General features: G+C 51.2%; 1 long non-coding RNA gene across 1 annotated transcript; it reads right to left on the reverse strand.

Moving 5' to 3' along the window:
- Positions 1–510: 510 nt before the first annotated feature.
- LOC138684998 (uncharacterized) lies at positions 511–12,404 on the reverse strand. Its single transcript, XR_011324217.1, has 3 exons — positions 11,998–12,404; positions 9,988–10,091; positions 511–629 (listed from the first exon to the last, which is right to left on the reverse strand). It is a non-coding gene; the product is annotated as an uncharacterized lncRNA (long non-coding RNA).
- Between the last annotated feature and the right edge of the window lie 11,270 nt (positions 12,405–23,674).

Genomic DNA, 23,674 nt, shown 5'->3' on the forward strand with positions numbered 1-23,674 from the left:
TGTGCTGCTGGTCCTGAGATGAGGCTGGAAACCCTTCATTCTCCTAAAAAATGGGTCTGTGGAGGTCATCAGCTACAGCACGAGGCTGGTGGGGGCAGGCGGCACTGGAAGCTGCTTTCTAAAGGTAATAGAGAGAAATGATGGGATGCTTCAGCAGAGGGACAAGTAACAGAGCGCACGTGGGGAGGTCCTGCCCAACCCCTGCCTGCGTTCCCCATGGATGGTAGGGAAGAGGCAAAGCCCAGCATGGAGAAATCCAAGCAGCCGGAGGGGTCTGCTGGTGAAAGCAGCGCTGCAGCTCTGCAGTGAGCCGGCAGCGAGGTTGGCCCTGGCGAGGACGAGCCGCCTCGGCAGGAAAGCACATCCGCTGTTCGGCATCGGGAGTGAGTCACCGCGCCAAGCGTGAAAAGGAGTTTAACACGTGAAGACAGACGGCCTCCCTTCCCCCCTGCAGCTTCAGCAGAGAAAAAATTAATCTGCCCTTTTCCAGGAAAGTGCTTTGCAACCTGATTGCTGTCGTATCTGTTTATTAAACAAAGGTTTCAGGAGGAAATTCCTTGCTGCAGTGACAGACCATGTTTCCAAGGTTATCCCAGAGCACAAAGCAAGACGACAGTCATTTTTCACCCCTGTAATTAGAGAAAGCATGTTAGTAGATTAACGTTAAGCAACATTTACATACAGTAATATGGTTACGAGATGGTGCTCCTAACCAAATTAAAGACCGCCTTGCTCATCCACCCTTGCAGCAGGCAGAACTGTGTTCACAGCACTGTTCCTAGAGGATTTAAATACCCAATCCAAAGTCAGTCCAAACCCAGCTGTAAGATGCCTGTTGACTGCAACGAGCTTTCTGTCATCGGGCTCCTGGAGTTTGCTTTCCCTGTTGCTCATTGCATCTCAAGGCATCTTCCCAGAGGTAGATTTAGGAACAACATCCCTCCACTGCTCAGGTTTCCTTGGGTTTGCTCACCACTGAAAGCAGCGCAGTGCAAATCCCAGACCCAGATGCCTGGCAGGGCTTGGGCGTGGGGCAGACACAAAGTGTTTCCAGGTTCTCCTAACTTCCTTTGATGAAATGCTCCATCTTCAACACCCCCCCTCCCAAAAAAACCCTTAGCCCAGCCACTCCCAGCTCCTCTGTAGCCATTTCCAAGGTTCCCAGACTTAACTGTCGAAGGCTGCAGACACATTTATTATCTTTTTTGCAGTGCCATCTGGCATTTGTGTATCAGAAGAAGATTACATATATGTCAAACAGGGGGAAAAATATCTTTTCCTGTAACAGTTGTAGAAGCAAGGGGAGAAAAAAATATAAAAAAATTAAATCCTGTGGACCATATGGAAGGCTTTTTCTTAAGCAATCCATCTTGAGCAATTAGGAAGTGTCACAGCCAATATGCAGATCCTGGGTTTGCTGCGAGTGCTGGGACAGGAGCAGGGTGGCAGGTCAGGCTACCTGAGACACTAATAATGCCACTGCCTGGGAACATGAAATGCCCCCCTCTCCTCTCCCAAAACGGGGCAAGAAAAGAAAAAAGAAGAGAGGCAACAAAACAAGACAGCTTGCAGCATGCTAAGTGAATCAGAGCAATGGCCTTTCTTTGCCTTTCGGGGTTTTGTCATCGCACGTCTTGCGAAAGCAATAGGTGTGAACCCGCCGTGGAGCCTCGCCAGGTTTTCAGAGCTTGCTCTGTGCCTCCTGATGCCGGGGATAGTGGAAAATTACTGGCTTCTCCTCCCAGCACCACCACACAAGCAAGCTTTGGCAGGGTGAAGGAATCAACCGCTGGCATGACCCGGGAAACACTGAACAGAGACAGCATTGCCACCACATCCTATGGAGAAGGAGCTGGTGAGCGTGGTGTGCTCATGGTGCCCTTTTCTCGATGGGGTGAGCACGGTATCTGCCTGCTTGGCAAGGTGGCTGCATGGTTGCAACCTCACCCTATGATGGATGGCCAAGAGCAACCCTTGCAACCCACCGGCTGCACCCTCCGCCTGGTGACTGCAACCAATGGTATATCACAGGGAGAAGAAGCACAGTGTTGGCCAGGGAAAAGTCTTGGGTGGAGGGTGGAAACAGCAACTGGGGATGTGTAGGTCCTCCTTTCCCACCCCATGGCTTGCACTCACCCTTGTGCTGGGCTCCAGAGTTCGGGAGCAGCTGCAGCAGCCAGCCCCCATCAGGAAGGCGGGCAGTGGCCACCAGCCTGGTGGCTGGTGTGGGAAAGAAGTTCCCACCGCGCCCCAGCAAAGCAAACAGGCTCACACCAGCACCACACAGGCAGCCTGGCCCCATCCTGCTGGGTGGCTGGGACACAGGGAAAACAAAAGAAATACTACAAAGCCAAACAGCATCACTGCCCAGGGCAAAGCCATCTTCCCCCACTCCTCTCGGGAAAGGCGTGCTCATCAATTCCTCCATTTCTTACCCCTTTGACCATTTTTGCTGCTCTTATGCAAACTATCAGTGAGTGAGAGGACCAGAGGTCCTCTGTGAATCAGTTTAGCCCAGTATTTATTTTTCTTCCAGCCCCAAAAACTTCCCCTGGGTTTTACCAGTGTCAACCTAAGACGTTCCCCCTCCTTGCCCCCAGCCTCTGCTGAGTCACGCTAGCCCAGGCAGATGTTTGCAGATGTGGCAAAGGGGAGGGAGACAGACCCTGGCTGCTCTCTGTCCTTCCTCCCGTGAAAGTTTATGCCATGAAGTTATTTTTAGCAGGAAATCCAGCTGTGGTCAGCCCCTTTCTGGCAGCTACCCAGCCCTGAGGATGAGGAGCACCGATAACCCGCTGCTCTGCCACCACCACCATGTGCCCTGCCGACCTCCCTGCCGGCTACCCCTCCCTGCCCCCCCGGCATCCCCCCATCAGCAACAGTTGCAAAATGTCCTGTGGTGCCGGGCTGTGCCAGCAGCGAGGCAGCAGGACCCTGCGGCTGCCACCAGCACCCCTCTCGCTCCCCGGCCCACGATTTCCCATGCAAACACCCGCAATGGCATTTCTGTGCTGGGCCATGTGCCACTCATAACAGACAGTGGGCCTGAGTCACCAATAATGTTTCATTAAGGCTCGACTGTATCACCCCAGATTTTGGGGAGGGAAGCATGAGGGAGGGATGGAAAGTGGCCAAGGGGCAGAGAGGCAGCTGAACATCACCAGGATAATTTAAAGGACTGGGAGTTTTAAACTGAGGAGGAAGCACAGTGGAAGCACATCATGCGGGAAAGGCTTTATCTAACGAATATGGCCCTGACAGCCCCCTGTCCCCTCCAGCAAGGGCCATGAGTGAGACGGGGCAGCAGGGACGGATGTCCAGGAGACAGCAGTGCTTCAAACGTAGCCGAGACAGCAAGTGTGAGCACCCTAGCGATGCTCGAGACCCTGGTCTTCTCTGCTTTGCCCCAAAAACTTGGTGAAAGTGACAGTAGCCACCCGCACTGAAGGGTAGCCCCATGCCAGCGCACTATTGCCCCTGTACTTAAAATGACACAGAAGTCAGTCAGATGGGGGAAAAATTTCCATCGGTGCCTTTTCATTGTAAAAATCCTTTTTAAAATGAAGAATAAGCATAAGTCTTTCCCACCAGTGACAGAAAGCAATTCTTTACTCAGACCTGCTTAGTCCATGGTCCTGTCTAACAGCAACAGCTCTAGCAGCATCTCTGCCAGTTATGGTCTATAACAGGGGTGTACATTTAGGGAAAGACCATGAGGACCAGGCAAATACACAGTGATACTTTCCCAAGTAGATTTGCCTGTGCTTTAGGTCATTTCTGCTTCCTCCAGCTTGAATGACTTGTGCAAATGTTTTCCATGAGAGGTCTGCTCCAGTTACTGCTTCTGAGCCACCACTGCCACGCAGCTGGGACTCCAGCAGTTCAGTTACACGCAATGCAGGAAAATACTTCCACACAACTTACCTGCACTGCTGATACCTCAGCCTGCTGTTTTTGTCCTGCTACTGAGCCAAGGATGGCTGTGTGGTCCACCCTGCTCCCAGTGTAAGAAGAGCCTTGCCATGCATCACACACCTGGGGGCACCACATTAAAATTGCTCCCTGCAGGTCTGTGGCAGAGGAAGGGGAACTACCAGGTTTGCTTAGTAACGTTGATAAGAGCCTCTCACAAATAACTGTTGTTAGAAAATTCACTCAACATGTGTCCCAGGAGAAACGTTTCTGAGGTTACTTGTGGCTTGCTTGCTCAGGCTTCCTTGTTCTTCCCAAGGATGCGCCTGGAGACTGCTCCAGGGTCCAAACCCCCCTCTTCAGGGTCATATCGAAAGCTCTTACTCTTGAGAACAGGACACTTCACCCTGCCTTGACCTCTCTGCAGAAGCTGATGTGCACCCCACCACTGTGGAGCATCCCCAAACTCATTCCTTTCTTTGGCTACCACCATGAATGTTTCCAATGTTTCCCATCCCCAGTTTGCTCTGGCAGCTGGAGACCTGCCCAGCAGTGAGCTCCCTGCCCTTCTGCAACCAGTTTCTCCTTTTCTCACCTTGCCCCTTCGTTAGAAAAGCCCTCTCCTCTGTAAAATCCCACCTAGCTTCTCCTCTCCCCTGCTCAAGCTCATCAGGAGCTCCTCCATCTTTGCAGGTTTGGGCAGAAGGTCAACCCCCCCCAGCATCCTTGCTCTGCGTTGGGGGAAACCCCTGTCCTGCACACCCAGCTCTATGCAGGCTGCAGAAAATTGGGAAAATCAGCATTGCCTACTCCCTGGTAAGAGCAGTTCAGCTGCCATACCTTTCACAACAGAGTTTTGCCAAGCGGACACACTGGCACCATACTCCTGCCCATTCACCGCAAGATGCTTCAGGCAGCATAAAATTAAAGCTAGTCACCAACATAACAATTACCTACATAAATACCTATATAGCCACACTGGAATTCATAACCTGCATGCTGTCAGTTATTAAACCCCAGGCCTGTGAGTCCCTGCCCTGCGGTGCTGCCAATCTGCAGAAAAATAAGGGGATGAGAAAAATAAAGAGGTGTGATAGGAGGCTGGATGTCAAAGCGGGAACATCTGAGCAGAAATGAGAGCTGGTAGTCTGCAAGGATCCCAGTTTTTTATCTACTATCCATTTCTTTAGATTTTATTCCTATTCTGGGAAAACTGGGAAAAAGTGTATCTGGGGTCAAATGAAACATTTTATTTTGCTAAAACGGAAAGATTTCATCTCTGTCTAACCATTAGAATAATTTCCATTTCAAAAGTAGGCTGTGATTTTTGAAATGAAAATTCAGACCATCCCATCCCCAAAGGCTAAAGTGGGATGTTTTGACAGACCTTTCTTTTTTTTTACCGCTAGGGCCCTTTTGCCTGAAATCAATATATTCTTGCAGCAAGCTTTACATTTGACAGGCAGCAACTTTTCACCAGCTAAGCATCCCCTTAAATCTTCATCAGTCAGGGGCTGAGCCATGGACAAGCTGCAGAGGTATGGCCTTCTTCTCGAGGCCCCTCTGCCCTTGGATGCAGTTTACTCCACCCTTACTGGTTATTCCTTGAAGATGTCATCTGGCAATCCACACACGTGCCTCTCATTAGCACTTAATACATAGCAAGAGGAGATTATACCTATTTCTCCCATCCAAAATAATCTTCTAATGTTTGAAAATAAATTGCAGTAATATGTACCAGCAGGTGTTACCTCTTCAATGTTGTCTTGTTTGTAGCCAGTCACAAGACAACATTCTCATAACATCAGAGGTAAGCAGATGGCACTTATTAATTTACATTGCAAATATACTCTAATATGTACATTGAAAAGCCAGTTCTGTGGGAGGCAGCTTTACCTGGCTCACAGAGTGCATCACAGACCAGACACTTCACCTGAGATCAGAAGCGGTGCTGGAAGAGCACTGTCCCATCGGCTTCACTCATGCTGAAAAAAACTGATTTTCCTAGTCCTGAAATAGTGGTCTTTTTTAATTTTTTTTTTTTTTTAATTGTGTCTTTTGGTGCAAACTGTGTTGCACCAAAGCTGGTGAGCCAGGCGCATACAGCAGGACACTGCCACAGAGCTGGGGCTCAGAGGACTCCCCTTGGAGCATTATTCTGGAACAGCACTCAGAAAGTGTGGAAAATTGGAAAACCAAACCAGGATGCTGTGCTCTTTTTCTGCAAGAAGAGATGCTGTGCGTTAAATGCACACCTCCCATCCACCCAGGTGACTTCCAGGTGCAGAAAAGCTGCTGTTGCCGAGACTCACCATCCCTGAAACTAAGGTTAGATATTTTATCCTTGGCAGCACTAATCACTCTCTGTGAGACACATACATCTAGCACTCCATGTTAGAACTATATATATAGACACACGTATACACATGCAGGCAGGTACACATCGATACAGATAACTCAGGCTCCCTCAAGCTTCCTAAGGTGGTGCAGTGCAGCATGGTCCCGTCTCCTCCTATCTCCCTCCTCTGATTTCCCATGGAGGATCCGTGCCTCAGGGGCAACATGTGCCATTTTTTATAGCGGCAGTAAAGGAGTTACACCAGAGGAACAAAGACATTTTGCACCCCCTTGGAGGCCTGTTTCCACAGGTGTCAATCAGTGCCCCAGGCACCAAACTGGAGAAAATTACACCCAAAGTTATTAGAGGCAGCAAGACTCCAGGCAGCATGAACACAGCATATGTCCAAAAGTAAACAGATTGCGTGAAACTTTTCCAACATGCTGAGGGGCCATCAGTGCCGAAATCGCTGTTCCTGAGATGTGGAGCTGATTGCAGGGAGAGGAATGTGTGGTGGGAAGGAGCTGCTGGCACTGTTTGTTCCCCTTGCTGTGGAGTGGTGTCCACATTTGCAGCTCCACTGGTGGCTCTGTTGAAGCACATGCTGACCCACCACGCTGCAAGCAGAGATGCATGGACATGTGGAGATTGACATGCTTGCAAAGCATGCAAGGTGTTTTCTTGGCCAGGCCAGCCGGCAAATCCTGCTCCAGTAATGATTGAGGCTGGATGGAGAATTATCAATGCAGATGGACTTAGACTAAAATAGCTCCGTCCCGTCTCCCCTTCCCCCCTCCCCCGCTCCTATCTTCTGCAAACTGACACAGTTGAAAATTGTCGAGTAGCTTTCTGGAAGAGGCACAAATAAATTGGCAGCAAAGGGAACCCAACATCACAAAGAAATCAAAGAGGTGTAACTTTTGGTTAAAGGCATCTCAGAGGTCCTGGGATAGGGGAGCAGCAGCCCAGCCTTCTTACTGTGGACACCATGGCTGCAAAACTCAGCCCAGCTCCAAAGGCTGCTGCAAGGGAGAAGGACAGTCCAAGGACTGCAGCGTAGCCTCCAACACAAAACCGGCCAAGAGCATCCAGCCTGTCTGGCAATCTCTCTCTGTGCTGACTAGTGCAGGGGCTGATCCCAAAATCCAGCTCCCACCCATCCTGTTTGAAGACCTTGCCACTCATGTCCATACCTGGCTTCAGCCTGGAGAGGTCAGGGACCCGGTCTTCCACTATACCTCCCATGCTGCAGCTTGGCTTGCTGTCTTCTTGGCGGGACCTCATGGCAGGATCAGGCCGGCTGCGGGAGCCCACCACTTGAGGTGTCCACATCACGCACACCCTGCTCCTGGACCCTCTTGACAACTCATGGGGCAGACACGGGCTCAGGGCAGCCACAAAGTGGTGGCAAGGGCTCTGCCCTGCCTCATGGGGATCTAGCAGTGCTATGTACTGCAGATGCTGTGGGGTACACAGAAGTCATGCCATGGGAAAGGGAGAGGGTACTGGGGGAAGTGGGCCCTGGGGAGCCCTGAGTTGAACCCAGTGGGGAACAGTACAAGACAATAGATGCCTCTGTTCCAAAAATAGCTGGCAATGTGGATGCTTTCCAAGGAGGAACCCAAATCTGGAGAGTGCACGAGGCAGGCAGCAGCATGTTGGATGCCAGAGGAGCTGGACAGGCACATTTCAGAAAGCCAAACAAGCACGCCGACAAATAGGCAACGTGGCAGCCAGAGGCCTGAATGAGCAGGTGGTGAAACTGCACGTCTTGCTGAAAGACATGCTGGGCTTGGAAACTGGTCGTGCAAGGCTGGCAGGGCAGCCTGCAGGCTGCCAGGGAGACCGCCCGGCACCCTGCTTCTTCAGAGAGCCTCAAACATGCTCCTTTCCCCCAGGGCAGGACAGACTGGTCCCACCACGACCACCTTGGTGTGCTCCACTCCTCTCCCCACCGGCCTTTGATGGGTTCCTGCAGCGCTTCCAAAAGGGAGGGATGTGCAATGGTCCCACTCCCACAGTTGAGCCTCTTATCTATTTCCCAGGCACTGAACCAGGAGCGGTGCCAGATGGCAGGGTGGCCTCGTACCTGGCAGGGCGTGGAGAGCTTATGGAGCTGCTGCATATCTTCCATGGGCTCAAGGCTTGAAACTGCACAGCTCCTGTGTTTGAAACAGCATCTTCCCCTTGACGCTGCAGAGCAGTGCCAGAACTGGGGCTGCAACATGCCCTCATGGCTTGCATCCCGCGACACCAGGCTCAGTGGGAGACCAAGGAATAGATGGAGCAGAAGTGCCAGATGCCATCACTGTGTCTGATTCTCTCCAGACACATTGGACTGATATTCCCAAACAGGAGCAACAAGAGCATCCCAGCCACCTTACACTGTCACCATGCTTTGAGAGGCTGCTTCTTCCCCTCCCCATAGTGGCTCCCATTCTCTCCATTTCCACCACCTGGTGTTCACTGGGTGTTTGGCCACAACCTCCAGCTCATACTTGTGACCCTGGGGAGTTCCTGACACTCACCTGCCGAGCACTGGCAATGCCCAGCCAAAGCCAGGTAGGTCAGCACAGTGAAAATGTTGCTTCTATCCCATGTCACCTGTGTTCAGCAATTGCTGTGACCTCCAGGGAAAAAAAAAAATGTCAGGAGGCTGTGTTAAAAAGCAGAGAAGTAAGACTTAAAAGATTCAGAAGTAAGACTTGGGTTCATGCGCATTTTGAAAGTCTTCTGCTGTTTCAGCCTGCGTGGGTCCCAGCTGCAGAGTCTGTCCTGCAAGCAGAGGAACAGAAGTGCTCTTGCTTGCTCCTTTCTTTCGGACAAAACTGTGGATGGAGATGGCTCAGCAAATATTGCAGAGTTTGGGGTGAATATGCAGTCTTCTGCAGCACGACATGCACAACGCAGTCTGCCACCCTACAGTACAAGTGGGACAATCCCTAGTGCTGCTGGGTTGCTGTTGGAGAGATTGTGCAGATCTAGTTTCTTTCCCTGAGTTCACAGGACAGATGCAGCCATGTGAGCAGCTTCCTGTTGATGCAGATGCTCTGGCTCTTTACTGAAGTTGTTCTCCAACAAATATTGTTAAAGCCTGTTCAAAATCTAGGTGCAAAATTAAAGTGCCTGGGCATCGTGACATAACATCAACCCTGCATGATTTAAAATCCTCATGCCATCAGATCTGAGCAAGGCAAGCCCGAGATCTGGTGCAGCACGTGCCTGCTGACCCCTCTCTGCTGCAGCCACCCTGCTGCCCATGGCGAGAGCTGGATCTGCAGGACCTGAACGATGGGAGAACATCACCCATGCTTGCAGAGTCTGCACTCGGGAGAGGAAATTCACTCCAGTTGCCAGTTCTGGGTGATAAGACAATCTCCCTCCATCTCTTATTGCCACTTGCTCCACCCCTTCATTCTTTTTTTTTTTTTCCTGTTGCACCCAAAAGCCTGCACTCCCCAGAGTTTTGTACCCTGCTCTGTGTTCTCCCCTGATTACACTGCGTCACATTGACGTCAGGGAGGCAGCGAGGGCAGGCTAATGGGGCTTCTTTCATAACCTGCCTGCCCTGGGGGCACTCGTTAAAAGTTGGGGCTGCGTGATACACAGGTAACGGCATTGGAGACTGATTGCGAGCAGTCCTGAGGGAACCCACACTGGTTTTTCCGCACAGCCTCCCTGCCAAACCAGGAACAGAGCAAACACGCTGAGAACGAAGGCTGGAAAAGGGCAGGTACCTGTCTTGGCTGGCGGGGCTCGGGGTGCTTGCACAAGGCAGTTTGCAGCAGTGATTTCTTCGTGCATTGCTGAGCTGGCAGCACCCATACAGGGGGAATCAATTCTAGAAAGTGAAAAAAAAAAAAGTTTAAAACACAAGTTGTTGCAGACTTTGGAGCTTGGCATGGCCATTTTTGCAGGGTCAGGATTTTTTTGGTGTTGTCATGATCAAGTGAGGTCGTGGGAGAAGACAGCTTCTGTGGTCAACGGACCACATCATGGTCTGGGTTTCATTTGGATGGACTGTAACAGAAATTCCCTGTGAAAGGTTACGGGCTGCCAGGAAGGGGCATGCAAAAAGCTGGAGGGTGGAGACAGGGCTATCCATCCAGAACTGTGGGGCAGATCCTCGCTCCCAAGCTCAGGGGGGTTGCTCCCGGGTCTGCACAGGACCTTCTGCATCCACCCTGGGACAAAGGATTGGGGGTCTGGCCACAAGCCTCTGGCTTGGGCAGTACTTCTTATTTATCCATACCGGTGTGGCAGCTCAGTGCTCGGCTGTGGGTATTCACACCAAGCATCAGCCCTGTCAGGACCACATCAGAGTTATCCCGTGCTCTCAGGTTGGACATGGCCCATAGCAGTGAGGGGGACGGGTTTTCAATTTTTCCATTTCCCTTTTGCTCGAGTGTCTTCTGAAAAAAAAAAAAAAATCAATTAAAAAATCTTTAAGAGTTCCCTAGCCCTGCCTCCTCCTTCATGCCTGCTCCTCACTAGAAAACAAGAAGGATTACCTCAGCTGCTGGATTTCTCTTGCTCAAGGAGGGTTGTTTGCAGTAACTCATGGCATGGCTATATGTTAAATGCTGGCCCCGTCTGGGTTTCAAAGAGCCTGGGTTTTGGGAAGAAGGCATAAATTTGGGCCACAACCCTAATTTTCAGACTTTGATCTCTTCTTCCCGTGTAATGAAAATCCATTTCTTGTCTTTGGGGAGTCTATTGTACACAGAAGAGACCGGCGTGGTTTGCATATGGAAAAGAATTACTATGAGTTGCTTTTTAAAACATTTTTTATTGATGTGCTCCCGGTCTCCTGTTTGCTGGTGGGTAATTAAGTCAATTAACAAGCATCTGTTTATTTATTTCCCTCATTTATGGATGTAAGCAGTTTGGGTAGCAGTTTGTAACAAGGGCCTGCTGTAACTTGCCTGCCGATACATGAATATTCAGGCAATTGCTTGCCTCTATCTACGGGGACCTGCCTCCTCCACCTCGGGGAAGCTGGGCACAAGCTCCAGGGTGGGCAGTGACATGGCAGACTGTGCTGGCATGGGGCTGCGAGCCTGCCCTGGTAGCATTCGGGAGCATGGCAGCAGCATGGTCTGCAGAAGATGGAGCACCACTGCTGCTGGCTCCCTGCTGCATTAGGGCCCATCCTGCAGACAATGCCTGTGTTTGGTATTTTTCCTGGGTGTAGGCACCCATAAAATAAGTTTCCTCCTGATCTGCATTTTGGCAAAGCCCTTCAGACACTCTTGAAGCCCTGTTGGGCTTTTGTGTCCCTCCCGCAGACCAAGGCTTCAGCATCCTTTGAAAAACCAGGCTTTGGGTACCATGCTTGCAGGAAAGCCTGCAGAGGCTGGAAACCAGCGCCCACCTCCCCTCTGCCCGCAGAAGGATGGCCTGACATCACCCCAGCACACCCATCAATGGCCTAACACATCACTGCAGCCATGGCACCCCTCTCCTCCCCAAACCCATGCACTGTGCTCTTCCCGGGTGGCTGGGAGAGGGAGCACCACCAGGGAAGCAGCAGCTCCCTGGGAATTCATCATCAGTGGGTTCATGTGGGGCATCCGGGTGCATCTCTGACAAGCCCACCAACCCTCCTGGGCAGCTGGGCTGGTCCTGACCTTCTGGTGGAGGCTTCTCCCTGGAGCACTTTGGGGTCACCAGCGCATGCCAGGCACTGCTTTCCCCAGCTCCCCTGCAAAATAAGCTCCGTACGCCCAGAGCCAAAGGCTACGAACCTGGCAAGTGACATTCCCGTGTGGAAGATTCTAGTGATGTCTTCAAAGAGTTATTTAATCACAGGGAGCACAATTAAGGAGGCCTAGGAGCAAGAGAAAAGGGATTAGCAGTATCTGGGAAGAGCATTCATCACGGCGAGCAGTTTGCAGGGGCACATCTGCTGCTGACTCCTCTCTTCCAGATGCACCGGTTTTATTGCCATGTCAGCAGGATGAATGTTTACTCCCTTTTAAAGCCGTCAGGCAACTCAGATGCCGAAATCGTGTAATGCTAAACATGCTTGTTTTCTAGAAGAGGGGGGAAACGATGCTTAGAGACAAGGGAATTGCCAGAGCAGATTAGACTGGCCTTGCATCTTCTGCTCCTGATGTGAGACGCCATCAGCAGCTCCAAAGGAGGCTGCAAGAAAGCCTGTGACTGGCAGTTGTGGGGCTACCTGTCTCCCTGCACACGTGCTTGGGAGAAGGGAGGGCAGGAGGCTTAACAACCCTTTCAAAATTCTTTGGGTTTGATAATTTAATTAGTTTAAACGAACAATTAGAGCTCAATTCAGCACCATCTCATTGCAGCATCCACTGGATGGCTGGACTTTCCCCCCTCCTGCTCTTCAAACAAGATGGCAGAGTTCTGGCGTCTTACAGTAAAAATCATTGGGGCTAGCAGTGCCGGACCAGGTGTGCAATCAGGGATGGAGGGGTTGCACGCCGAGGAAATGCAGGTGACAGTGGGTGAGGGAGGGCATGCGTGGGCATGTCGTTTCCAGGGTGCGGGGAGCATCAGGGCGCTGCAGGGCCCACGCTGGAGATGTGCATCTTGCCATTTGGCCGAAGATCTCCAGGGTGACTGGAGTTGGCTGGCCCTGCTTGCAGCTGGGACTACACCTGCCATGTGGTGTCGGTGAACTACTGCTGCTTGTCTGAAGGGTGGGCTGTTTTATGCACCACCTACGTGAAGCAAATGTGAGGAAGGGATGTGACTGGAGATAGAAGGTAGAAAACCTCAAGCAGAAGCAGCAGCATGGCTGACTACAGATGGCCTGGAGCAGGCAGAGTGCCTCCAGCATGGTCCATGGTGGTTCCCAGGCAGTGGGGCTTGATTTGCGATACTTGGGGTGTCTGGGAGCTAGCACAAACACATGGAGAGGCTCCTGCTATGAGCAACATGGACAGAGGGTCCCCAAAGAGGCAGAACACTCAATACCACTCATGTCAGAGCTCACAGAAATTTGCCATCAAGTTTCAAGACAACTCAATTAAAAAAGTCAAACCAATCCATTCTCTATTTCAATGCAAAACAAGGTGAGAAACATCCCGGGGGAGTGCCAGGAACGTTTATCTGTGCATGCAGGCTGGTAGGGACAAGAGGTCAGACTCCTTTTGCTGCTCAGCCATCGCCTTGGATGAACCAGCCCATCACCAAGCCACGCTGCTGGCCAAGGCTTTGCAGCATCAGTCTGCAAACTCCCAGCTCCAGAAGCAGCATCTCTCCTTGCTCAGCTGCTCATGGTCTTTGCTCCCGCCACCACCCAGGAGGAACCTGCAGCCACCCATCATCACCCCAATATATTGCTGTCCCAGGCAGAAGAGCACAGCGGTGCTGGGCTTGCCTGTGCAATTCTGGGCAGAGATTCCCACCCATCCTGCTCCAACAAGAGACCTAGAAAAAGCCTCCAATCTTATTTATGGCAGAAGCAGGAGGTATAATAATAATAATTGGATGAAAGTTTGCCGTAACAGAGAGTGCACTGGCTGCAGCCCAAAGCTGCTTAATAGATCCAATTTCCATGTGACAATTCAGTGAAGGCACGAGAGAAATTCACATCAAATGGCTCTGGTTGATAAATAAAAGATACCTTTGGGACAGTGCGGAGCTGAGACCTTGGGTGGCAGCCCCCTCACCACACAGTGGTTTTGGGGTCTGCCCAGTGGATGTGGTCCTGTTGGGGCAGTCCCTGCCAGCTCCCATTTTATGGCTGGCCACGCTCTGCCAGAGCGGCCAGTCTGCTGGCTGGTGGGAGCAGATGGTCTCTTTAAAATACAACCAATGCTGCCAAGGGTTGGCTTTTATTAGCTGCCTCGGCGTGTGCAGGCTGCAAAGTGGCACCCATCCATCTCCTCTACCACCCAGCCTCGCTGGTGTCCCGCTTCCCCCTGCCCCATGGACGCTGATGGGGACCACAGCTGACAGGAGAAGGCCTGTTGTTGGTTTTTTGCTTCATGTTTCAGCAGGGGGAGAATAAAAAGTTTTAGTTTCTGTCTTAAATTAGCGTTGCGAGATCAGAGGCTGTAGCAATATTGCACAGCCTGGGCCCACCAGCTAATGAGAGTGCATCAAAGGCTCTCAGGGAGCCTTGCCGAGCCTTGCTGTCCTCGTCTCCCTTTTTCCAGCAGGGGGGTATAGGAAGGTGGGTGCAGGCTGTACATGTCCCCCACAACCATGCTGCACAGAGGTCCCACCAATCATGCCGGATGGAGGTCCCACTGACCACACTGCACAGAGGTCCCACCAGCCAGCTGGAGCTGGAACACAACGTGCCCCCCCCGTCCCCCCCAGCCAGCATCGGGCTCCCCGGGGTGACCAGGGCATGAGGAGGGTGACAGCAAAGCCAGCCCTCAGCATAGGGAGCGCTGGGGTTAGCTCTTGCCCCATGCCAGGGCTGCCACCACAGACCCACTGCCAAACATTGCCAATTGCTGGCTGACACGAGTGTGGGGTGTAGGAACGTTTTTTTGGTAGCAAAGCTGGATTAAGACATTCTGCGCCCCCTGGATAGCATCCCATATTGGGTAGGATCTAATTTTAAATATTAATAATAAATTGCTCCTTGCCAGATTTTGGTATCTGGCCTATTCCAGTGTTTCATGCTGTATGTGCATTTTTGGGGGCTATGGTGTGGGGGACAAGGAGTTACCAACATGACTACAGAAGCAGTGAACTGCAGCATTAGGGCAAGTATAAACCTCCAGAACACAGGGGAGGAGGGAAATTTTTTTCCACCCGCTTCACCCCCAGAGAAACCATGCTCATAATTGCATCCTCTGACCCCTCATTTAATTCTTTTTAAAGTCTCTGGAAGACACACATGAAGACAGCATATTATTTTTCCTGGGCGAATGAAATGATATGCTTTCCCCCATGGAAATTATTTCTATTCTGCACCTTTTCCTTAACCCCACACAATTTGAAAGACGGCCGATTTATAGATTTTGAAGGCTCTCTTTTTCCCCACTGCTGCCAGAAATGAAACGGATTGTGTGTTAGTTTAGATCCCGCACTGGATGAGGTTTCTCAGCTGCAGACAGGGTGCAGGGCTTGCTGCATGTTGGAAGGCGGCGTGTTTGCTGAGCACTCCCCATCTCCCCCATGGACAGGGTGTGTAAGGACAGTGGTGGGAGAGGCTTTTAAACAGCTGCCCCTGTGCAGATGCGGGAAGGCTGCGGCAGAGGAGCATCCCTGCCTTCAAAGGATGACAGAAATGACTCTCTTCTGTGAAGTGGCTCTTGAACATGGGACACACCAGGGACTGCTCACCCGAAAAATGTGGCATACTGTGAGGTCAGCTTTTTGGTAGTCAAGGTGAACTTTCCGAAGGCAGCTTGGCACCAGCCAGCGGAGGAACCACATTCAGCATCTGTCCCAGCTGGGGTTCATCCCACTGCTTAAACAGAGATGGGCTTCTCACACAACTCCTGGCTTTTGTGGAAGCTTTCTGCCACCTGTGGGTTGAGCTGTGGGTGCTAGCAGAGAGAGACAGAGTCTGCTGCGAGGACACTGGTGGGAAGCATTGCAAGCCACCCTCTGCATGGGGAGAGAAAGAGCATCCCTGGCAGGACCCCTTCGTCTGACCCACCTGGGATCAGTGGAGTTAACAGCATCAGAGACTGAAACCTTGTAATGGGGAAGCTTTGGTGTCAGGGACCTTCCCAGGCCCTGGGAGAGAAGGGCGATCCTTTTTCCTCGCTGCATGCCCCCAACTGACAGCCTTTAACAACTGTCTCCAGCCGTCGGAGCTAAGCTACACATCTGTGCTACCACTTTATGTGGCTTTTGGATCAGAAGACACAGTGAGTGGCATCAGAGGGCTCACAAGGGATTAAAAGAATTATTAATCCCCCCCTTTCTCTTTACACAGGACAAGGTAGGAGGAAGATGTGGAGGAGGCATATCCTGACCACAGACAGGGGCACTTGATCCAGCTTCCAGGGAGTAGAAAGAAAAATGTGAAGTGAGTTAAGTAATTGGTACACAGGAAGATGAAAGACAAAGCAGAGCAAGCAAAGAGGTTACTTGGCAGGGGTGGGTGGTTTCAGAGTGTCTTTGTAATGCAGCCCAGGTAGGGTCCCTCACACAGTTTTCTTATTACCATTAATAATTACCTCTACCTAATGCTTTCTTCTTCCAAGCCCTTTACAGGCACTTGCATACTACAGATGGAGCCAACAAAGATGCAAAGAGCACTAGAGGTAGGATCCAGCAAGAATGAGCCCTTTGGAAAACACAGCAAGAGGGAGAGGGGGAGAGACACCCTGTCATCACATCTGTGCTAAACCTTCCTCCCTGAAGGGGCAGACCTGCATTGTGACATTCATTGGTGGAAAACAAACAAACAAACAAACAAAAACCCCCACCCAAAACACACCACGAAAAAAGCCCCAAACAACAAAACAACAGGTTTTGCTTGGGACACGGAAAGCTTTTTCTGTGGGGAAGGGAGATGCTGTTATTCACATAAGACACCATTTAGCTAACCTTACCAACAGGCTGTCCTGGGGTACCATCTACCCTTTGCCAAATTTTGTGTGTGTCCAATGCACCCTGGTTTTATCATCCATTTCAGCACAGCTTCCTCCAGCACTCCCCGTGACAAACAGCTGAAGGAGCTGAAAAATCCCCCCATGGCCATTCCTCTGGGACATCTTGTCCTTCCCAGAGTGTGAAACTCTCCAGGACTCGCACGTGTTTGTGGCCCCTGCCCTGCGATGGTGTAACAGCCCCACACAGGAGGGTTTCACTGACAAAGGGACCGCTCTGGGCTCCGGTTCAACAGGGAGATGAAATAATCCTAATGGCATCATCTCATTTGGCCTTTCTTTTGCTCCAGCTGTTCCTGCTTCTCCTCCAGAGATGCAGCTGCCTTTGAGAATAGCTGAATTAGAGGAGGAGAGGTTTTGGCATCTGTCTCCCCAGTGTCCCCCACAATTTCTGAGGTGGCGGGGCTGTTTTCCTGAGGAGACCTGTAACATGAGCAAGACAAATGTTGGCTGTCGTGTGTGGTCATGTCTGGATTTCGGGGCAGGCTTTCCTGTTTGGACAAACGCAAGGCCCAGGGTGAAATTCAAGAAGGTGAAAATCCGCACGCTGCACATCCAAGAATATATCAAAGAGAATGAAGCTCCAGCAGCAACTTCCATGCAGCCCTGGACATGGCCACAGGCTCACCGGAGGATCCTCACCTCACCTCATCTGTTCTGGCCTCCTATTTCTTGCAAGAGGGGCAGAGACTCTGCAGCTGCCAGGGGTGCAGCCCAGCCTGCAGGTAAGGGGCTGGGGCACGGGGAGATCACAGCAAAGTGCTAAACAGTTTTCCTGAATTTCCTCCTAGAAAGGACCGAGTTAAGGGTTTGGGGAGGTTAAACTAATAACCCCCAAAAATATTTAAAAAAAAAAAAAAGGCAAGCTGGAAGCACCAGCACAACTGGATACAGTGTCTCCATGCATGCCCAGGTTTTAGGCTGGGTTGAAAGCAAACAGGATTACAAGCCTATAGCAGACTCAGTCTGCTGCTCCCTCACCTCCTGCCACAACTTTGGTTCAGACACAAGAGCTGCTCAAACAGCTCACGTTCCTCTGGAGAGGGTGGAAGCCTTGGCTGCTTTATAGTTTGTGGGCAAATCTGATCGTAACTCATTCCTCATCCTGCTCTTTGGGGAGGTCTTCTCCATGGGCTTTCTTACAAATTGGGAAGGGGAATGAAGCCAGTGACAAATAGAGGTCCTAAAGCAGCCAGGAGACTCCTGGTCTCACTCCCAGGCTGCGAGGCTTACTTCTCTGAATCTTTTCCTTCGAAAACTTCTTGCCTTTACTAAGGACTAACTGGAACTCCTGTAGTTCAAGTGAGGAGTTGAACCTGAGCTCACCTGAGGCTGGTTACAGGCTACAGACACTTGCCCATGCCAGAAACAAGGATGCTCTTGTCTACCGGCAGTAAGTCAGGAGGTAACCTGGCAGGGAGCCTCCAAGGGTCTTGCTGAGCCCATCCTCTTGCTGTAGAGAGGATGCTCTTTGCATCCTCCGCTGAGGCCAAGTTTTTGGCAACAGGCTTAGTGTTTGCTGGGCCTGGGATTTCCAAACAACTTGGCACTCAGCAGCCACCTCAGACCTTGCACTGCTTCCATGTGTCCCAGGGTGCCAGGTTGTTGCCACTTTGGTCCTCAGTCATCCCTCTGGGCACTCAGCCTGGAGTGGGTGTGGAAGAAACCCAAAGAACCTGGTGGCAAGCTGGTCTCCCACCCTCACCCCAAGTCCACATCCCACATGCCAGCAGACAGAGAGCTATAGGAAAAATCAGTATGGGCCAGGCCTGGGGAAGAAATGATTTGTAGGGCAGATTTGTGAGAGGCAGGGAGGCTGGGAATCATTTTAGGAACCAGAACAAGAGACTAAGCCATTTTCTCCTTTCTGTGCCCTCATCCTACAGACTTGCTCCTGTTTTGTCCATGCCCAGAAACTCTCACTTACACAGAAGGTACGGACTTCCCCCTTAAATCAACACTACCATTGAGACTTATCTCAGATAATTTACCCAAATGGCACAAAAATATGCTACTGCTGGAGAGACTCCTGAGGCTGGCCTGGCAAATACAGCGCTGAGCTTGGAAAGGGGAGAGCAGAACTGTCTACATTCATGGGAAAAACAAACAAACAAAAATTCCTCTGACATTCATGTGTTTCCCAGAAAAAAACCCTCACGTGGAAAACACCCAACACACACACTTCCAGTACAGCCCTGCACTTGCAGTGGCCTTTGTTTGCTAAAGGATACCCCACCTTATTTTGTACAAGCCAAGAGAACCTTTCCAGGCAGCAGGACAGTGACAAGAAGACCCACAGAGCTGGCACGTAACGCCCAGCCCTGTGGCGTCCTGGCATCCAGCGGCAATGCCAAGTGGGAATATCAGCCTCCCTGCATGCTCAAGAGGTCCTTCCCAATTAGGTACGGGCGTGATGACAAGGGAGTCTGGGCCACATTACTAGAGGTTTTGAGATACCTGTCTCCTCTCACCTCTATGCTTGTGGGAAGGTAACTCCCAGCACTCCTTCCTTCTCCCCCAGCTCAGAGCAGGTGCTCATGCATCTCTTTGGGACATCAGGTGCTCACAGCTCCCTTCTTCAGCTGCAGGGATGAGCTTTGTGGCTGGCTGCAGCATTCAGTGCTGGGTAGAGTACAGTGTAGTGCTTCAGGACTGGGTGGAGCTGCAGCTGCCTCAGGACCAGGGTGCAAAGGCATCTCCACTGGGAGACAGGGGAAGCTGCAGGAGGAGCATTGCACAAAGCTGTAGGAAAATGCAGGCAAGAAACACAGTCCACAAGAAGGGGTTTCCAGATTGCTGCTGATGTAGACACTCAGCCCTCTTCCCTGCCAGGGACTCACAGACATGCTCCTGACAGCTGTACCCTCCCACCAGAGCTTCAGACATGATGTCCACCTGGGCCACAAGCCCCACAGTCCAAGGATGAGAAACCAAGGAGAGATGCAATAAATAACTCCTTCCTGTCCTAAAAGACTGTTAAAAAAACCCACACATACAAAGACTTGCAAGTAGCTTTGATGAAAGGCTGCAAACAAGTCCCTAACCCCAAGAAAAGAGTGGTGTGCTCATTTTCAGAGGCACAGCCGAGAGTCCTACCCATCTCCTGAACAGGTGAAAAGCATTTCATCCTTCACAGCAGCCCTTATCACTGCTGGGGAAATTTCACTGCCTTCAAGAGCATCCTTGCTGGGAAAAAACACAGCTTCATCAATATTTGGTACCATGGGCAATGGTCTGCAGCTGAAGTGTGCCACTGCCACTGTCCTTCCTCACACAAATCGCTGCAAATGGCTGAAGGATGGACCAGCCAACACTCAGGGTGAAAGGAGAAAACGCCCAGGACTGCTGCCTGCTCCATGTTGCCTGGAGGGGGGAAGCGACACAATGGAGAGATTACAATAAGCCCATAAATCAATGGGGGGAAAGCAGGGAGCATAAACACCGAGACGATCACTGAATACACAGGGGAAGTGGACATATAAGCAGAGGCAGAGGTTTTAATAAATATGCATTCCTGGGGAAACTCTGCCTCTGGCACCAGCAGAAGGTTTATCTGCAGAGCGGAGCCAGTTGGATAACTGGTGTCCCATGGGCAGGACCAGCTGGGCATGTGCACCCACTGAGGAGAAAGGATGGAGCTCATGACCTGCACCCCATCACCCCAGCCCTACAGTCCTGCCTGGCAGTGGGTACAGCTGAGGTGGGATGTTGGCTGATGTGGACAAGGAGTGTCTGTCCCTTCCTGGGGAACGCAGCAGGATTACCTGCTAGCACACAGCACGATATCTAACCCTGCGAGGAGTGTCATGATGGGGAAGCAGCTCCAAGGACAAAACATCCTGCATCACTTGCTGGCAGCTTTGCCTGGGCTCCTCACATGCTGGGATCCTGTTGCATGGCATCGGTGTTACTTCTCCCCTGTACCACCCATGTCCACTCTTAGCACAACCCTGGGCTTGTCCTGTACCTTGGCAGCAGCATTTCTATCTCAGGGGCACCAGTGCTTCATGTGAGGAATGGGGGGCATATCATCCCCACTAGACCAGGGACTAGTCACAAGCCAAGGGCACCCCCTACAAGGAGCCCATAAAAGTGCAATGGGAAGATGCGCTTTTATGGGAAGTCCTGGGGCACTGACCTTGGGGGAAGGATGGTGGAAAGCTGCAAAGCAGCTTTGTCCTCAGCCCTTGAGGTGGTCTTTGGCTTGGCCATCAGACGAGGCAGCTCCAAAGGGCACCCTGAGGGACACGACTTTTGCTTGCAGTCCTTTAGGTCCAACCACTTGCGACTGGGGTTCACCAAAGCTGCCCAGTGTTACTGGGGGCTTGACACCACCTTTAAAGATGTGCACATTCAGGGATGCAACTAAGCAGAGCCAGAGTGGGGAGAGGGAACATCAAATGTACCAGGTCCTGCCAGCCATGGCTGCTAAGGCAGAGAGGCTGCAAGGTGAGCATCGCAGCTGGAGGAGCCTGAAGACACAGAAGCCACGCTTCGGGTGCCTGTGCAATCACCTTTTTTTATAACTGTGCCCACTCCACAGTCCTTCCTTCACCTCATGCTGGATTAAAACCAAAGCGGCATCTCAAATGACTGCCCCAAACCTCCCTCCTACCTGCAAGCTACATTTTCTGGGCCAGAAATGTCTGACAACATATTCCCTGAAGGATGCAAGGAAGTCTTCAAATTTGATGTGGCAGCCTTTCCTTCCTTCATTACAGGCAGCACCTCCTCAGGGATGACCCTGATATTTACGCCCTCAGCTAGAAGAAGATGCTCTTGCAAGTGTGGAAACAGCCTCCAGCTCTGCAGAGGGACCAGGACGGACTTTAGCAGGCAGTTGGTAGCGTAGCCGGCATCTGACTCGATCCTGCTGCCTCCTAAATCCCTGACTCTTCAAAATCGCCCACCTCCTCAAAATCGCCCACCTCCTCAAAATCGCCTTGCACAGCTGGTTGCCACACATGGGGTGAAGGGCCTGGAGGGTGCAGGGAGCAGGCAGCAGGGCAAACTCAAGCCCCTGATGTCCGCAGAGGCAGATCTGCAGTGTGTGAGAGGAGATCCTTTCCCCTGCGGTGTTCTGCTTGCATAAGCAATGTTTATGCTATTAAATTCAGAAAAGCAGTAACATCCCCAGCAATAGATGCCGCTCACGATAGCTCAGGGAACAGATAAGAATCCCAGAGATATATTATTCCTCTTCAAAGTCTTGGTCACAGTGACCTCCACAGATATTCCAAGATCAAGCTGTTTTAACTCTGGTTCTTTATTTGTTTGTTGTTGCATCCGCTTTTTACAGAAACTTTCAAAGACCCTAAGCCCTGCTGTGTATCTACTGTTCACTAGGTTTCCTTTTTCATTTAATGAGGCAAAGACCAGTTAATTAAAAAAAGGTCTCCATCTCCCAGCTGACATACTGCCCTTGGCTCAAGCGATAGTGCTCCCCCACCCCATTCACAGAGCTATTGCTGCAGCCACCTGGGCACAATGCAAACTGAAATGGAAATAAATGCAAAGCAGAGGCTGTGCTGACAGAGACTCACAAGTGTCCCTTGGAACTCGCTGAATTTGGAAGCTCCCACCAAAATGGGAAAGCAAAGCGCCAACCACAAAGCAAACCTGGCAGAATGAGAAATCCCTCTTCTCCCTAATCCCAGGAGATGAAAACCAGCCCTTTAAGGGGATGTGTTTGCACCGTACAGGGATCCAGTAAAGAAGTGACAAAGAAAGACAAACAAATTTAAAAAAAAGGAAACAATCAGTTTATTTCCCATTGAACACTGGAAGCTTGGGCGTGTTACTGCTTTGGGGGTGCAGCACAGTGCTGCAGCATCCTCATGCTGCACCCCTGGGTCAGCCCTGGAGATGGGATCTGTGCCTGTGCATCGGCGCTTCTTCCAGTGAGGTCTCCATCACGCAACAGGACATGCAGCTCCAGACCCTAACCCTGCAACACATCCTTCTTGTTCAAGTTCCTTAAGTGTGAGTAGGAGGCAAAACTTGCTTTTCCCAAAACAGGCTCCTTCCTTCCCGCAGGGATCCTCTGATGGCAAGACCTATTTGGCACTCCCATGTCTCCTCCCGGACGGGACAAGTCCTGGTGAGCACAGCCAGGACCAGCTTGTCTCCTGGAAGGGGCAGAGACCAGAACGGGCAAAAGACAGGCAGACTGGGGAGCCAGCGAGTGAGCATCCCAGCTAGTGAGAGAGAGAGGGGATGGGTGCTCTCATGGAGCCCACAGCCCACACTGAAAAGCTCCACATCCCTCTCCCCACACCAGTTCTAATGCAGAAGGGCTGCTTCTGAAGCAGCAGACACACACAGCTTCATTCAAAATCTCTCTGTGTAATTACAGATCCATGGTTTCTTCTGGGCTTCCACTTATTTAATCATCCTTTCTCATCTGCATTTAATACCCTGAGCAGAGGGCAAAAACACAGCCTTTACATCCAGAAGGACAAGAGTTCCCTGCAACAGCTGCTATATTTAACAAAAAATACACTAGGTTGTCACGGCAACCCTGGTTTCTAAAAATAGAAATGCCATATACAGCACAGTCGAGAGCACAGGCAGCGCTAACGGAAGCTGCTTTAATAGAGTGCTGGGAGATGGAAGTAAACTTTTATTCTTCGTGGGAATGGGTATCAAGCAAATCATGCAAAATCACACAATCCTTTACTAATTAAAACCTTGATCCAGTGCAAAAGATCCCCATTTCCTTTGGCTCAAATATTGATCCATGCTCTCTAGAGCCTCGGCTGAAGTGTGCTTCGGGGAGGGGGCTGAAGCAAGCTGGACTGGCCGAGCAGCAATGAAGCTGGCATGCCGGCACTGGATACGGTTGCTTTTCCTCCTGGCACTGACA

Source organism: Haliaeetus albicilla, chromosome 4 (assembly GCF_947461875.1).
Source record: "Haliaeetus albicilla chromosome 4, bHalAlb1.1, whole genome shotgun sequence".
In the NCBI taxonomy this organism is placed as follows: Eukaryota; Metazoa; Chordata; class Aves; order Accipitriformes; family Accipitridae; genus Haliaeetus; species Haliaeetus albicilla.